Here is a 17,956-nt window from a genome sequence, read left to right as displayed (position 1 = left end):
AAGAATAACCCCCACCTCGCAACCAAAGCCAGTCCTACCCCCCAAGAACAAAGCGGCTCCGCCCCTGCCAAAATCTATACCAACAAAAAATATGCCCACACCCTCAACAGGCCCCACCCCAAACTTTCAACCCCCAACTGGACCTCCCACCACTACCCCTAAAACCAACACCAACACAAAACCAAGTCCGTAACCCATAACCCACCAATCACCCCAAGTCTCCAGAAATGGGTCAGCTGCTAAAGAGACTTCCATGAGATTTTCATGAGACTTCCAGCTTTGAATGTTCTCGGATGAATAATCAGCCTTCTGGCAAGGCACTTGGATACATCTGTTAGACAACTCTCAGAAAAGGCACTAGCCTAAAGGCCACTGTAAACATTTTTAAATTATTTTGAGAAGATCCCTCTATCATCTTCAGCCATTTGCTTGTAACCATGATTAAGGATTTTTAAAAACACACGACATTAGCAAATATATCTAAATTACATTGTTTTTTCAGTAGCTGACAGAACTGAAAATAACACCCGCAAAATTCCTGCAAAGGCAAAAAAAAAAAAAAACAAAAACAACAAAATCCATGAAACATATGTGAGATTTGTCTAAAGCCAGTCATTTGTCTAAGTCAGTAATTCAAGTAAAAAACAAATAGGGCTGCAGTATCTTTACCTTAAGTCAGTGCAGTGCTAGTTTTCATTCCCCTGCATGTCCTGATGAAATCCTGCAATTTAATGGACAGACATCAGTAAGGATAAGAAGGACCCATTTACACCAACATACTATTGCCTCTGAAAACAGCCTGACAAAATACAAACCTTTCTGCTTCCTTTAATAAAAGGCCCTTTCTCAAAATGGCAGGAAAAATGGACTACAGCAAAACTTTTATTCCCACAGGAAAGAATACGTATAGTTAACATGCAAAAATGCCATACAGTAGGGAGCACACCTCCTCGGATAATTCACGATCAAGATTGGGCTTAGCAGGGAACAGACACAGAAGTGCAGGGCTTTCCTCTCATGGATTCCTAAGCTTTGCACTCTCTTCTCTCAGCAAGTGGCTATTTCTCTTCCTCCAGGAATGAGGATTAGTTTTGAAGAAACATTAAGTCACACTTGAAACAAAAAACAGGTGTCCTATCATACTATCCTGCAGTTCTACAAAGCGTAGCGTATCATACCCACAGCTCTACCAGACCAGTCCAATATTCTGCTTTTTATCACTGTACAGCAGTTACTAATGTCAGTAATTGCAGCAAGAGGAAAAAAATCTTCCTGTGGCACAAGGAAACTCCTTCCTGGTTTTGAACAAAAAAAAAAAAAAAAATTCTCTTTTCACCTCCATATTTTCCCTTAAGACACATTAAAGTCAAATTCTGGATTTATGCTGTCCTCAACAACTGTTGCTGTCCTCAACAACTACGGTATCTAAACACAGGAGCTCACAGTTACAACTCTTTTTTTTCTTGAAAAGACTCTACACATAACCAATTTTCAGTATTTTCCTTCTATGACAGAATTTTCCTAGTGAAAGAAATACAAAAAAATGGACACTACCTATTCATTAATAAAACATATAACAGATATTGCAGGCATTTCTTTTTCTGTTTCTGCATCTCTCTCATATGAAACTAAAAAGAATTTTTCAAGTAGTCACGTGGCAATACCATGTTTGCATTATGAGTAACAAGTGGACAAACAATGCCTGTACAAAGACTCAGACCAGATTTCACATTTCAACACTCTCCTTTGATTTTATTGGTTTTTTTAAAAAATATCCACTCTGGCTGGAAAATGTACATTAAAACCCAAACAATTGCTATAGGAAATGCCTTCTGCACCACTCAAAGCCACGTGGGAAATGGCGCTGACCAAAGCCTTGGCCTCCCTGTGTGCTGCCACCGGGGCTTCCACTCCTGAGGTGCCGCTGCCTGTGGGGGCAGGGGTGGCCGCGCTTGCCAGCAGTCACCAGGAGAGACAAGGGCTATGATGGAGAACAAAACGGTGGCACCGTAAAATGGCAGACCCGTGTGTACGCAGGGGGAGGGCTTGCAGATCCAGTCTACTCTGGGGAAGCTGGTAGGGCTTTTCTCCTTTAAAAATCTCCACCTTCTGGATGCCCACTTTGGACTATGGCCCTAGCAAGGCACTTGTTGGCCACACAAATACACAACCAGAGTTCTAGAAGGCCACCTTGGTTGTGAGGACTGGGAAGTGCCATTGTGACCTCACAGCCCTCGAATCCGTCTGGGTCTGCCTCAGAAGGCAGTGCCTCTTGCCTGCTGTCTTTACCTACGGACGTGCCATCGAGACACACGTGGGCTGAAGGCTCTCTGAGGCAACGAGGAGACATGTAAGTTGGGAACAGACACAGCCCTTTGTGAGCAGGATAAAAACGAGGTAGAACTAGAGGACCAGAAGACACCTTCCCAAATCAACCTGAAAATATTGCCTCTTAATCCCTTGGGTCTCACTCTCTTTTAAAAGCTTCGTTCTCTTACAGAGGCCACATTTTCATCTAAACATTCTGAGGAGAAGTGCTCGAAAGCATTCTCCTTGCCACAGCCCTCAGGTAGTGAGCACATCCCAGCCTGTGAAGGGCTTAGCTGGGCAACGTGATGCCTTGAGCTAAAGACATACTGACAGGACTAGTCTTTCCTTACTAGGATTTTCCCTATTTGTCTCCCTGGTGGAAAACCAGGCTGAACATAAACTTTATTTAAAGAGAAAACTTCCAAGTATTCTGTAATAGGGTTTTGTGAACGCCAAATTTATTTTATTTCCCCAATAAATAAAACAGAGACAGCAGCAAAAAAATTAGGAAACTGGCATTGTGGTACAGATTGCATGCCACACGTGACAAAGTCTGGGAGACATGCTCAAAGTATAGCTGACTCAAATGATGCTGCTCCTGCTCTGTACAGGGTCATCAATGATCAACTTGTTGCACAATAAGTTTTATACCAGTATAAGCGTTGCTATACTTTCAAAGGGGGCGGTGATGGTGGGTATAGAATTTTTAAGTATTTTAAATCATGTTGTTGTTTTGTACATTTCATGGCCTGCAGTTTTTCATGATTTCAGCTCATTTTGAAGTTACAAAACACGTGGCACAAAAGCGGGTGACAGAGCGAACCCCCAGTGTACCCTGTACTTAGCTGAAGGGTCCTTTAAACTTCCTATTGGGGAAGGACGATTAGCCTGAACGAAAGAAAAGTCTCCATAATATTACTAAAAGAGAGAAGGGAAAACAAATTAAAACCAAAGAAAACCACGCGTGGCACACCAATGCTCGCAGAACATTTCTGCCTCGCTGAATGTTAGAGAGGATCTCAAGTTAGGCAAGTAGTTGACAATTGCAATGAAAAAGAGGTGCTGCCCATATCTGGGGGCTTTTATGACCTCGTGAAGAGTCATAACAAAACTGTGTCCCTAAGGACACCAGGTCATTTGGGGAAAACCTGTTACAGAACAGGTTCTGTCCCCACCTGCTAATAGGCTGGTCTAGAGTTCTAGAAGGCCAGCTTGATTGTGAGGACTTGGAGCGTGCCTAGCAACCAGAATCCATCTGGGTCTGCTTCAGAAGGCAGCGCCTCTTGCCTGCTGTCTTTACCTACGGACGTGCCATCGAGACACACGTGGGTTGAAGGCTCTCCGAGCAAACGAGGAGACATGTAAGTTGGGAACAGACACAGCTCTATGTGAGCAGAAAAAAAGGAGGTAGAAATAGAGGACCTACAGACATCCCTGCCAAGCAAAATCATTCTGCAACTCTAAACTGGGCTACAAGAAATAGTCTGTAAACATTCACTCTTGCTGTAATCTACATCTGCTGATAGAGGGTCTGAGTGTTGCTTACAGGGATTTTGAAGCAACAGTCAGAACTGAATAACTATCCAGTTTCCTTAGCATCTAGGATTAGATTCTCAGGTCTCTTTTTGTTTGTTTGTTTGTTTTTCTTTTCCAGCAAATAGGACTATCTTCAATAATTGCAAAGTTACCTGCACTTTACAAGTTTTACGATTTAAAATTCTTAATTTTATTTGGATTTCCTTCTTTGAATTCATTTGTTGTAGCCAACAAACAGCATAGACTGGAAAGCTAGCACTCGTTCTATAGTGATTGTATTGATAAGAAAAATAGTTACAAAGACCAAAAGCTTCCAGAGATGAATCTAAACCATTAAAGATTTGGGGATGGGGCAGGAAGAAGAAAAGAGAAAAAGGAACAAACTTCTAACCCAGAATTCGTCTTCTTTTAAACAGGCAGACTGTGAGCTCAGCAATGCTGGCAAAACAAAACTTAATTGAGAAGAACACCGCGGTAAGACACACTCCCTACAAATATACAAGTCAGTGGGGGTTTTTTTGATTTTTTTTTTTTTTTTAAAGGGCTCTGTAGTGTGGAGCCTGATATTGCTCATGCAATAAGTGAGAATGAGGGGATAAAAGGAAAAAAAAATAAGCATGACTTTCCTCAAGTCCCAAGAATATGAGCAATGCACTTTTTAGTCGTCTCTTATTCCATGGGAAAATGCACTGATTTTCCTGCTAAGACACAAGAATTAGTGCTCCAGTGTGATTTACCTCAAAACACTGCAACCTTGCAACATTGGCTAGAATAGCATCTGCTCTCCGTCCTTATCTTCCAGCTCAGGAGGCTCAACACTCTGGTGGTAGCTGGTCTGACTGTGAAAGATGGAGGCAGAGGCGGCATTAAGTATCTCAGCCTTTTCCCTCGCTTTGCTTGCAATGTTGCCCTCTGCATCCAGTAAGAGATGGAGACTGGCCCAGGCTCTCTTTGTAGTCTTGGTGGATTTATAGAAACTTTCTTTATTGCCCTCTTATGTCGGTGGCCATGTTCAGTTCCAGATGGGCTTTCGCCTTCCTCAGTTTCTCTCCCTATTACCAAACGAGATCTCTGTGCTCCCCCTGAGTTGCCTGTGCCTTCTTACACAGGTCGGAAACCCTTCTTTTTTTGCCCCACCAAGAGCTCTGTCTCTGACCCCAGGTACATGTTCTATTGGCAGGCCACGCTGGAGCTGGCAGACTTTCCCCTGCACAAGGGCTCTGTAGGGCTACTTGTGCAGAAATGGGAGTCTGCTGCCGCTTCAAGAGCGGGCCCAGTGCTCCCACGCTCACCAGCACCACGGGCCCGTCTGCCGCACATCATCAGCTGCAGCAGCACCGTGGCCCGAGTGTCGGCAGGGAGCAGCAGGGCAGACGGGCTCCAGGAGAACCCAGATGGCCCTCAGCACACCCAGCCCTTCCCCATCAGTGTGAAGGAGCTGAGGAATTGCTTCGAGGTCCTGGGTGCTAAAAAGGTAAGTGCCTGGGCTGGAGGGACACCTTGAGGTGGCCTTGACATAGAGCCCAGGGCTGCAAGGCAGTTTCCCCAGCCTCACACTCCCCTCCTTCTCCTCTGACCCTGCGGACAATTTGGATCAGCATATTAATAATTAGTGTTCTGTAACTTCCTGTATTCCACAATGGTATTAATCAAGGTTCTTTTAGTATTTTCTACCTGGCACTATCTGTCAACCTGTCAGGTAAGTCAGTGTGCAATTGTGCTTGCTTGGTATTTTCTCGGGGTCAAGAAACTAGACACTATGGTCTGAGAGAAGACTCTCAAATGGAACAGCTTACAAACACTCTAAAACTTTTTTGAAGCAATTGCTTCTTATTTGTAGAACAGTATTGACTCCCTTTCGACTGAGAAACCTGCTGTCACTTCACCCACTGGCTTTCACTGACATAAAACGAAAGGTCTGGACAAACTGCAACCTTTCTTTGCCATCAGAGGTTTCATTGAGAAAAGTCAGTGATTTTTCTTTTAATGATCTCAGGTGAAGCTGGCCTTTTTTAATCTTAAAAAAATATTTCACAGTACTATAGGGGACCAAAAACTTCGTAAGTTATCTTAATTAGGACAACTTCAATAATTTTAGTGTAGCTAAATGTCTTTCACCATGGGTCACAGCTTCAGCGGTTTGCACAGAACAAAGACCAGAGGACAGAATTTTTTGTCAATTCTCCCCCTCCCCCCTTCACCTTCCCGAGGGAAGATAAATGGGAATAAGGACGAGAGATAACAGAATTTCTGGTATTACAAAAATTGATTCTATGGCATTGTGGGGAACACCTCTCTCACAACAGCACCCCCTTCTTCTGTGCCTTCTTCAAACTCCCACCTCATTCCTCCCACCAAACCCCACTCCTGTTTCCTACCAATGGCTTTTACCACACATACTCTTGATGTCTTTCTGACAGGAAACAGAAAAAAGTTCACTTACATTAGCACTGAAGACTGAGCCTGGGAGCCCTTCTGTCAGTCCTCTGAAGGAGTCAGCTGTGAAAAGAGGGCGAGCAATCTTTGAAAAGATGTCATCAGAAAATGACCACAGCAAGATCTCTGAAGGTTAGCATTGCCATGTTGATTTCATGTCTTGCTTTACTCCAAGGTAGTGGTCTCCTAACCTTTGTGATGGTCCACCTCTACCAGAAAGACGTTTTTGTGCCTGGCTACATGGAATTCTTCTAATACAGTCATATGAGTTTAGAAAGCAAAGAAAAATTTCCTACTGCTAGTAACCCAATGCTACTCCTTCAGGAGCACTCTGAACTGCTGTCTCCACATTCACTGTGGCTTAATTGCAGATGCTTATAGATGACTTTTCACATCTTGAAATAAGGTTAAAATGGAGTTTGTAATTTTGATAAAGTTTTAGTTGTACTGCTTTTCTTTCAAGATTTGGAAAAGAGTACCTGTTTCCTTCATAGGAAATACAATGTCTCTTTCTACTTACAGTGGGTTCTTGCAAACCTAAAAAGAGCACTCCTGGCGCCGACAACACACCTCTGGATTTCCAGGAGACCATCTCCCTGAGAGAAAGACTGGCTTTGTACAAGGCTGCTGTGTCCAACAGACAGAGTACCACCTCCTTTGCTGATGTAAGATTTCCATGTTTTCTTATCTGAATGCTGTTAGCTTTCCAAAGTAAAATATCCTACATTCCTAGTGAGGGTCAAAATTTGAAACCAAATAGGGATTAGGTATTTTAGAGCAAAGTTTAATATTAATAATAAGCAGCACACAAAGTATTTGGCTAACAGATTTTATCATCTGTTAAAACAGAGCAATACCACTTCACTACACACCTAACAGTCAGAAATATCTTAAAATCAGCTCTTCAGATCTCAGCTCCTATGTACTGTCATATGAAATAGCCAGAAACAGTACTTATGGCTGCCAGAGTCATTCCTGCAAAGACAGAGTATTATTTAGCTGCAATACATGGCTGATCCCTAAAACTACAAAGGCAACCACCGGGCCCTCAGAAACTGTCTTGGACAGAAAGGGAAATGCAACAAGAGTAGCAGCTATCTCACACAGGGCGTTTAGCAACCAGGGTTTAATTCTAGATTGCAAAATCCCCAAAGAAGTTTATAATTTGTAGGTCCTCGTTTTTGGTTGACAAGTAGTAGTCCTAATATGGTACAGTGAGATTCAGCAGTTAATATTAACACTTCAGAGGTGTTTTGTATTTTGATGGCAATGCTTGGAAAAATAACTCAATACTGTATTCATTCTAAACGCTGATGTTAATTTAGGAATACTGCTAAAATAAGTAGGGTTTGTAGACTACATCAGTGGAAGGCGCCTGTAAGAGGCTACAGACGTAACCAAGTTCTTCCACGTGTTTCCATTTGAAATTTATACGCATTATAGCTTATACTGCTATTAACTACTTCCCCCCAAAAATATAATCACCCCATAGGAGTACCTTCCTAGCACAAATGTAATATAACTGGCCTTATTTTACCACTCTAGACTTCAGAGAAAGCCAACTTCTGTACTGTGCCTGGTGGCCTGGCAGCTGTGAGAAAACAATTTGACAAGGCTCAGATGAACTCTTTACAGGAGACCTCTTCTCAGTGCCAGCATCAGCACCAATCTGTACAGGTAACAATACCATTTTTAACACTAACAAGTGAGGAACGCCCTGCTAGATAGCTCGAGGAAAACTTATAATTGTATGCTTTACTGAAGAGTTTTCATTATGAACAAAACCTTTCCCCAGTGTCCATCCTCATAGAAGTTTCTCTTCTGGATTTCAAGGAGATGCCCTGATTTGAGATGCTGGAAGCTTATAGATCTTATAGATAGCTTATATATAGATAGCTTATAGATCTCTTTTTGCACTAGGTATCTAGCAGCAAGATGCACAAGATGTTTAGCAGACTGAAAGGACAGCTCAGACCCCTATTGCTGTCTCCCCCCTCTCCCGCAATCCCTTTGGAATGCTCATGAGGCTCTGTTCAGGCAGCTTACACTGGTGTTTCACACCACTTCCCAGAATACCCCTCCTGAGGACGGGTCTCGCACACCACCCACTGCCTCAAACACTCTGTGCCCTTGTCCTTTGCGGTGATTTTTTATAGCAGACAGAAGGAAAAGATGAGGACAACAGACAGAAGGAAAAGATGAGGAGACAGCACTTAAAAAGCACATTACAAAACATCAAATAAACACAACGACAATTTTAAGGCCAATTAAAGCAGGCAAACCTTTCTTGGCGTACAGTGCTCCGAAGTCAAAGAGGTGTTCTGACCAAGGGGCACAGTCAGTGCTCCGGTTTTGCTGCCTTTAGACTTGGCTAGCCTCGTTTGGTGCTTCTGCTCCAGACTCAGCTGACCTCCTCCTTTGGCTGCTCCAGAGTGAGCCAAGCGTGTGTTCGGAAGCTCCCCTTTTATTGGCCCCCCCAATCCTGCTCATGCGCAGCTGAGGCAAACCCTAACTGGGCGGGGGGCTTAGCACAGGTGGGCTTGACACAAGCTCACGCCTCCCATCTCATACTTAGCACCTGACTGCCTAAAGCATGGGGCTGTGTATGCATGCTCAGGCCATTCCTCTACACATTCTGCTACAAATTAATATGACACTCAATGCAAATGCCCCCATTTCTATAATCCATTCCCACCACCCTGTTGGTCCCAGCTTCCTGAGCTGGAAGGTGATCCATGGCAGCGGGTTCAGTTCGCCAATCCTTCAGTTCCATAGCTTGGAGCTCTCCCGTCTACTTGACAACTTCTTTCATCTTCTGGAAGGCTTTCTCTAAAGTAGTGGTGGTGGTATGGATAGTAATGCAGCATTCTCCGTCTCTCACACAGCCTGGTCACACGGAGGACTTGGAGAAATTAAGTCCACAAGGCACTGAGAAGAAGCGTAGGAGAAGGCCACGCAGGAAGGCAAAAAAGCAGCCTTTGCCAGGGACCACTGAAGACCTCGTGGTTCCTGATACAGCTTGTGGAACCTCAGCAAAGGAAAATGTGACCCACGCTGAGCAAAAGGGAAAAGGGTCAGATGGAACACAGCCTTGTCACACAGGGGATTCCATGAAGTTAGGGCCAGGAGGCACTCAAAAGAAGCGGAGGAGAAGGGCGCGCAGGAGATCAAAAAAGCAGCCTTCCCCAGTGACCACCCAAGACCTTGTGGTTACTGCTCCGCTACGTGAAACATCCACAGGAGAAAACATGAGCCACGCTGACCAGAAGGCCAAAGAGTTGGATGAAACACAGCCTGGTCACCCATCGGATCCAGAGAAATTAAGTCCTCCGGCCCAAAATTCCCCATTACAAAAACAGAAGGAAAAGAAAAAAGAAAAGAATAGGAAGAAGCGCTTCGTTCTCTGGTTCTGCATGGGATGTGGATAAATAGATAGAACTTTGTATTAACTTTATCTATAGTTAGTTTAGGAAATAACAAGTATAATTAGTGGATAGCTCAAAATTAAAATCAATAAAAGATAGGTGTTAAAAAAAAATATGCTAGTACCGTTGTATTTCAGAGATACATGCTACTAAATGTGCACACTATGCCCCTGACTTCTATTTCCTAAAATTCATGTGTAGGCAGCAGGTGCCAGGACTTGCCGGGAGATGGGCACAGGTGGGGTGAGCACCGTCCAGCCCATCTCCCAGCAAGTCCTGGCACCTGCTGCCTACATTCATAAAACATTCTCTTCACGGAGGTGAAATGTGCCCTACCTAAAATGGCTCTAGAGGTAAAAGAATCGTCCTGTTTGGTGCACATCTGGTTTCAGCTTATTAAAACTCAAGATGACAAGGCCAGTCCCAGGCCCAGCTACCAAGCTGGGTACAGAGGGGGTTGAGAGTAGCCCTGAAGAGAAGGCCTTGGGGGTGCTGGATGACACGAAGCTCAACAGGAGCTGGCAGTGCACTCATGCAGCTCAGAAGACCAACTCTCTCCTAGGATGCATCAAAACGAGCGTGGCCAGGAGATAGAGAGAGGTGCTTCTCCCCCTCTACTCTGCTCTTGTCAGACCCCACCTCGAATACTGTATCCAGTTCTGGTGTCCCCACCACAGGAAGGACACAGATCTGTTGCAAGGAGTCCAGAGGAGGGCCACAAAGATGATCCAGGGGCTGGAGCACCTCCGCTACAAGGACAGGTTGAGGGAGCTGGGATTGTTCAGCCTAAAGAAGAGAAGACTCCAGGGGGGACCAAGAGCTTCTTTCCAATATCTAAAGGGAACCTACAGGAAGGCTGCAGAGGGACTTCTCATAAGAGAAGTCCACCAATATTTGTCCACCAATAGGACAAGGGCAAATGCTTTTAAACTGAAGAAGAATGGATTTTAGGAAGAGGTTCATCAGTACAAAGGTAGTGAGACTCTACAACAGACTGCCCAGAGAAGGTGTGGATGCCCCCTTCCTCGAGGTGTTCAAGGCCAGGTAGGATGAGGATTTGAGAAACCCTGTCCAGACGAAGGCGTCCCTGCCCATGGCAGGCACATTGGAGTAGATGATCTCGAAGGTCCCTTCCAACCTAAGCCATTATTTTATGATTCATCTGAATTAAGGCAGCAAACCCATTTGTCTGATGCCAGAGTCTCAGTTTCACTAAGGAGTGGAGCTACTCAGTGTCCCTCAAAAAGATGAGCCTCTTCTTTGCCTCACACTGAAGTAAACGCTTTTCATATAAGACGTGAATATTTATATATGAAATGAAGTGAACATTGAAAATAAGACAAATTGGGGTGCCCATGTCATGTAGAAATCATACTGAAATAGTATCCAGGATGCAAAATTAGGCATAGAAAACCATTAAAGTATTCCTTAGCGGCTCAAGCACCCTAGAGAACAAAAGACGCAACTACTAAAATACTCTAATAGTTTAGAAAAACACTGGTGTTGTAAACCAAAGAGTGAAGACGACTCCCCTTCTTAGAGTTTGTCTTAGACCCTTATCAGAAAAAAAGGATTTAAACCTCTATCTCCAACTCTCAAAGCTGGAATCTTCCAGTAAACTATTCTCCGATCCCCCCCCCCGCCTTAAACCGCCCAAATAGCTCCGCGTGACAAGCCCCGCACAAGCTCTAACACAACAAACAGCGTCAACAATAGCCCCACCCCGCAACCAAAACCAGTCCTACCCCCCAAGAACAAACCCGCTACGCCCCTGCCAAAATCTATACCAACAAAAAATATGCCCACACCCTCAACAGGCCCCACCCCAAACTTTCAACCCCCAACAGGACCTCCCACCACTACCCCTAAAACCAACACCAACACAAAACCAAGTCCGTAACCCATAACCCGCCAATCACCCCAAGTCTCCAGAAATGGGTCAGCTGCTAAAGAGACTTCCATGAGATTTTCATGAGACTTCCGGCTTTGAATGTTCTCGGATGAATAATCAGCCTTCTGGCAAGGCACTTGGATACCTCTGTTGGACAACTCTGAGAAAAGGCACTAGCCTAAAGGCCACTGTAAACATTTTAAAATTATTTTGGGAAGAGCCCTCTATCATCTTCAGCCATTTGCTTGTAACCATGATTAACTATTTTTAAAAACACAAGGCATTAGCAAATATATCTATATTACATTGTTTTTTCAGTAGCTGAAAACTGAAAATAACACCCGCAAAATTCCTGCAAAGGCAAAACAAAAAAACAACAACAAAATCCATGAAACATATGTGAGATTTGTCTAAAGCCAGTCATTTGTCTAAGTCAGTAATTCAAGTAAAAAACAAATAGGGCTGCAGTATCTTTACCTTAAGTCAGTGCAGTGCTAGTTTTCATTCTCCTGCGTGTCCTGATGAAATCCTGCAATTTAATGGACAGACATCAGTAAGGATAAGAAGAACCCATTTACACCAACATACTATTGCCTCTGAAAACAGCCTGACAAAATACAAACCTTTCTGCTTCCTTTAACAAAATTAAAAAACACCCCCTTATATGAGTCACAGAAAAAGCATCTTCCTTTGGGAAAGCATGAGATGACTGAAATAAAGGCTTCCTCAAAATGGTAGGAAAAATGGACTACAGCAAAACTTTTATTCCCACAGGAAAGAATATGTAAAGTTAACATGCAAAAATGACATACAGTAGGGAGCACACCTCCTTGGATAATTCATGATCAAGATTGGGCTTAGCAGGGAACAGACACAGAAGTGCAGGGCTTTCCTCTCATGGATTCCTTAGCTTTGCACGCTCTTCTCTCAGCAAGTGGCTATTTCTCTTCCTCCAGGAATGAGGATTAGTTTTGAAGAAACAGTAAGTCACACTTGATACAAAAAACAGGTGTCCTATCATACTATCCTGCAGTTCTACAAAGCGTAGCGTATCATAGCCACAGCTCTACCAGACCAGTCCAATATTCTGCTTTTTATCACTGTACAGCAGTTACTAATGTCAGTAATTGCAGCAAGAGGAAAAAAATCTTCCTGTGGCACAAGGAAACTCCTTCCTGGTTTTGAACTAAAAAAAAAAAAAAATTTCTCTTTTCACCTCTATATTTTCCCTTAAGACACATTAAAGTCAAATTCTGGATTTATGCTATGCTGTCCTCAACAACTGTTGCTGTCCTCAACAACTAGGGTACCTAATTACAGGAGCACACAGTTATAATCTTTTTTTTCTTGAAAAGACTCTACACATAACCAATTTTCAGTATTTTCCTTCTATGACAGAATTTTCCTAGTGAAAGAAATACAAAAAAATGGACACTACCTATTCATTAATAAAACATAGAACAGATATTGCAGGCATTTCTTTTTCTGTTTCTGCATCTCTCTCATATGAAACTAAATACAATTTTTCAAGTAGTCACGTGGCAATACCGTGTTTGCATTATGAGGAACAAGTGGACAAACAATGCCTGTAAAAAGACTCAGACCAGATTTCACATTTCAACACTCTCCTTTGATTTTATTGGTTTTTTTAAAAAAAGTCCACTCTGGCTGGAAAATGTACAATAAAAACCAAACAATTGCTATAGGAAATGCCTTCTGCACCACTCAAAGCCACGGGGGAAATGGCACTGACCAAAGCCTTGGCCTCCCTGTGTGCTGCCACCGGGGCTTCCTCTCCTGAGGTGCCGCTGCCTGTGGGGGCAGGGGTGGCCGCGCTTGCCAGCAGTCACCAGGAGAGACAAGGGCTATGATGGAGAACAAAACGGTGGCACCGTAAAATGGCAGACCCGTGTGTACGCAGGGGGAGGGCTTGCAGATCCAGTCTACTCTGGGGAAGCTGGTAGGGCTTTTCTCCTTTAAAAATCTCCACCTTCTGGATGCCCACTTTGGACTATGGCCCTAGCAAGGCACTTGTTGGCCACACAAATACACAACCAGAGTTCTAGAAGGCCACCTTGGTTGTGAGGACTGGGAAGTGCCATTGTGACCTCACAGCCCTCGAATCCGTCTGGGTCTGCCTCAGAAGGCAGTGCCTCTTGCCTGCTGTCTTTACCTACGGACGTGCCATCGAGACACACGTGGGCTGAAGGCTCTCTGAGGCAACGAGGAGACATGTAAGTTGGGAACAGACACAGCCCTATGTGGGCAGGATAAAAACGAGGTAGAACTAGAGGACCAGAAGACACCTTCCCAAATCAACCTGAAAATATTGCCTCTTAATCCCTTGGGTCTCACTCTCTTTTAAAAGCTTTGTTCTCTTACAGAGGCCACATTTTCATCTAAACATTCTGAGGAGAAGTGCTCGAAAGCATTCTCCCGGCCACAGCCCTCAGGTAGTGAGCACATCCCAGCCTGTGAAGGGCTTAGCTGGCCAACGTGATGCCTTGAGCTAAAGACATACTGACAGGACTAGTCTTTCCTTACTAGGATTTTCCCTATTAGTCTCCCTGGTGGAAAACCAGGCTGAACATAAACTTTATTTAAAGAGAAAACTTCCAAGTATTCTGTAGTAGGTTTTTGTGAACGCCAAATTTATTTTATTTCCCCAATAAAGAAAACAGACGGTACCAAAAAATTTATGAAATTGGAAATCTGGTACAGATTGCATGGCACAGGTGACAAAGTTTGGGAGACATGATCAAAGTACAGCTGCCTCAAATGATGCTGCTCCTGCTCTGTACAGGGTCATCAATGATCAACTTGCTGCACACTAAGTTTTATACCAGTATAAGCGTTGCTATACTTTTAAAGGGGCAAACGCGTGGCACAAAAGCGGGTGACAGAGCGAACCCCCGGTGTACCCTGTACTTAGCTGAAGGGTCCTTTAAACTTTCTGCTGGGGAAGGACGATTAGCCTGAACGAAAGAAAAGTCTCCATAATATTACTAAAAGAGAGAAGGGAAAACAAATTAAAACCAAAGAAAACCACGCGTGGCACACCAATGCTCGCAGAACATTTCTGCCTCGCTGAATGTTAGAGAGGATCTCAAGTTAGGCAAGTAGTTGAGAATTGCAATGAAAAAGAGGTGCTGCCCATATCTGGGGGCTTTTATGACCTCGTGAAGAGTCATAACAAAATTGTGTCCCTAAGGACACCAGGTCATTTGGGGAAAACCTGTTACAGAACAGGTTCTGTCCCCACCTGCTAATAGGCTGGTCTAGAGTTCTAGAAGGCCAGCTTGATTGTGAGGACTTGGAGCGTGCCTAGCAACCAGAATCCATCTGGGTCTGCTTCAGAAGGCAGCGCCTCTTGCCTGCTGTCTTTACCTACGGACGTGCCATCGAGACACACGTGGGTTGAAGGCTCTCCGAGCAAACAAGGAGACATGTAAGTTGGGAACAGACACAGCTCTATGTGAGCAGAAAAAAAGGAGGTAGAAATAGAGGACCTACAGACATCCCTGCCAAGCAAAATCATTCTGCAACTCTAAACTGGGCTACAAGAAATAGTCTGTAAACATTCACTCTTGCTGTAATCTACATCTGCTGACAGAGGGTCTGAGTGTTGCTTACAGGGATTCTGAAGCAAAAGACAGAATTGAATAACTATCCAGTTTCCTTAGCATCTGGGATTAGATTCTCAGGTCTCTTTTTGTTTGTTTGTTTGTTTTTCTTTTCCAGCAAATAGGACTATCTTCAATAATTGCAAAGTTACCTGCACTTTACAAGTTTTACGATTTAAAATTCTTAATTTTATTTGGATTTCCTTCTTTGAATTCATTTGTTGTAGCCACCAAACAGCATAGACTGGAAAGCTAGCACTCGTTCTATAGTGATTGTATTGATAAGAAAAATAGTTACAAAGACCAAAAGCTTCCAGAGATGAATCTAAACCATTAAAGATTTGGGGACGGGGCAGGAAGAAGAAAAGAGAAAAAGTAACAAACTTCTAACCCAGAATTTGTCTTCTTTTAAACAGGCAGACTGTGAGCTCAGCAGTGCTGGCGAAAGAAAACTTAATCGAGAAGAACACCGCGGTAAGACACACTCCCTACAAATATACAAGTCAGTGGGGGGTTTTTTTATTTTTTTTTTTTTTTTAACGGGCTGTCTAGTGTGGAGCCTGATATTTCCATGGGAAAATGCACTGAATTTCCTGCTAAGACACAAGAATTAGTGCTCCAGTGTGATTTACCTCAAAACACTGCAACCTTGCAACATTTGCTAGAATAGCATCTGCTCTCCGTCCTTATCTTCCAGCTCAGGAAGCTCAACACTCTGGCGGTAGCTGGTCTGACTGTGAAAGACGGAGGCAGAGGCGGCATTAAGTATCTCAGCCTTTTCCTCCTCTTTGCTTGCAATGTTGCCCTCTGCATCCAGTAAGGGATGGAGATTGGCCCAGGCTCTCTTTGTAGTCTTGGTGGATTTATAGAAACTTTCTTTATTGCCCTCTTATGTCGGTGGCCATGTTCAGTTCCAGATGGGCTTTCGCCTTCCTCAGTTTCTCTCCGTATTACCAAACGAGATCTCTGTGCTCCCCCTGAGTTGCCTGTGCCTTCTTACACAGGTCGGAAACCCTTCTTTTTTTGCCCCACCAAGAGCTCTGTCTCTGACCCCAGGTACATGTTCTATTGGCAGGCCACGCTGGAGCTGGCAGACTTTCCCCTGCACAAGGGCTCTGTAGGGCTACTTGTGCAGAAATGGGAGTCTGCTGCCGCTTCAAGACCGGGCCCAGTGCTCCCACGCTCACCAGCACCACGGGCCCGTCTGCCGCACACCATCAGCTGCAGCAGCACCGTGGCCCGAGTGTCGGCAGGGAGCAGCAGGGCAGACGGGCTCCAGGAGAACCCAGATGGCCCTCAGCACACCCAGCCCTTCCCTGTCAGTGTGAAGGAGCTGCGGAATCGCTTCGAGGCCCTGGGTGCTAAAAAGGTAAGTGCCTGGGCTGGAGGGACACCTTGAGGTGGCCTTGACATAGAGGCCAGGGCTGCAAGGCAGTTTCCCCAGCCTCACGCTCCCCTCCTTCTCCTCTGACCCTGCGGACAATTTGGAACAGCATAGTAATAATCAGTGTTCTACAACTCTATACCACAATGGTATTTATGAGATCCTTTTAATGTTTGCCATCTGGTGCTATCTGCCAACCTGTCAGGTAAGTCAGTGTGCAATTGTGCTTGCTTGGTATTTTTTGGGGGTGAAGAAACTAGACACTATGGTCTGAGAGAAGAATTCCCAAATGGAACAATTTACAAACACTCTAAAACTGTAGGGCAACTTCAATAATTTTACTGGGGCTAAAAAGTCTTTCACCATGTGTCACAGCTTTAGCGGTTTCCAGAGAGCAAAAACCAGAGGACAGAATTGCTTCACCCTCCCGAAGGAAGATAAAAGGCAATAAGGATGAGAGATAACAGAATTCCTCGTCCTACAGAAATTGATTCTATGGCATTCTGGGGAAAACCTCTCTCACAATAGCACGCCCTTTTCTCTCTGTCTTCTTCAAACTCCCACTTCCTTTCTCCCACCAAACCCCACTGCTGTTTCCTACCAAAAGCTTTTAACACACATACTCTTGATGTCTTTCTGATAGGAAACAGAAAGCGAGAGAAGTTCACTTTCATCAGAAGTGAAGAGTGAGCCTGGGAGCCCTTCTGTCAGTCCTCTGAAGGAGTCGACTGTGAAAAGAGGGAGGGCAATCTTTGAACAGATGTCATCCAAAAATGACCACAGCAAGATCTCTGAAGGTTAGCATTGCCATGCTGATCTCATGTCTTGCTTTACTCCAAGGTAGTGGTCTCCTAACCTTTTTGATGGGGCACTCCTACCAGAAAGACTTTTTTCTGCCTGCACTCCCAAATCTAGATTCTTGAAGTCTTAAAATTCCTTCCTGCCCAAAAAAGTATGGAAGTGCCGTTCATCCAGTGTCATTCATTCAGCCCAAATTTTCATGTACGGTAGGAAAAAATCTTGCCAGGACAAGAGGAACTTCCAGCCTCTGAGTTTATATGAAACCACCTTTGTCTCTGATCACAGACAAGAAACATGGTCAAAACACAATTTAGTTTTTCCCCTTTGTCTGAAACATGAAAGAAAAATATCTTAACTCTAAATTTAAAGAATTTTTCTGGTCACGGGGAATTCTTCTACAACAGTCATATGAGTGTAGAAAGCAAAGAAAAATTTCCTAGTGCTAGTAGCCCAATGCTGCTTTTTCAGGAGTACTCTGAACTCCTGTCTCCACATTCACTGTGGCTGAATTGCAGATGCTTACAGATGACTTGTCACATCTTGAAATAAG

The sequence above is a fragment of the Heliangelus exortis genome, chromosome 6, assembly GCF_036169615.1.
Source record: "Heliangelus exortis chromosome 6, bHelExo1.hap1, whole genome shotgun sequence".
In the NCBI taxonomy this organism is placed as follows: domain Eukaryota; kingdom Metazoa; phylum Chordata; class Aves; order Apodiformes; family Trochilidae; genus Heliangelus; species Heliangelus exortis.
The sequence above is the reverse complement of the archived record's forward strand: the minus strand, read 5'-3'. Positions refer to the sequence as shown.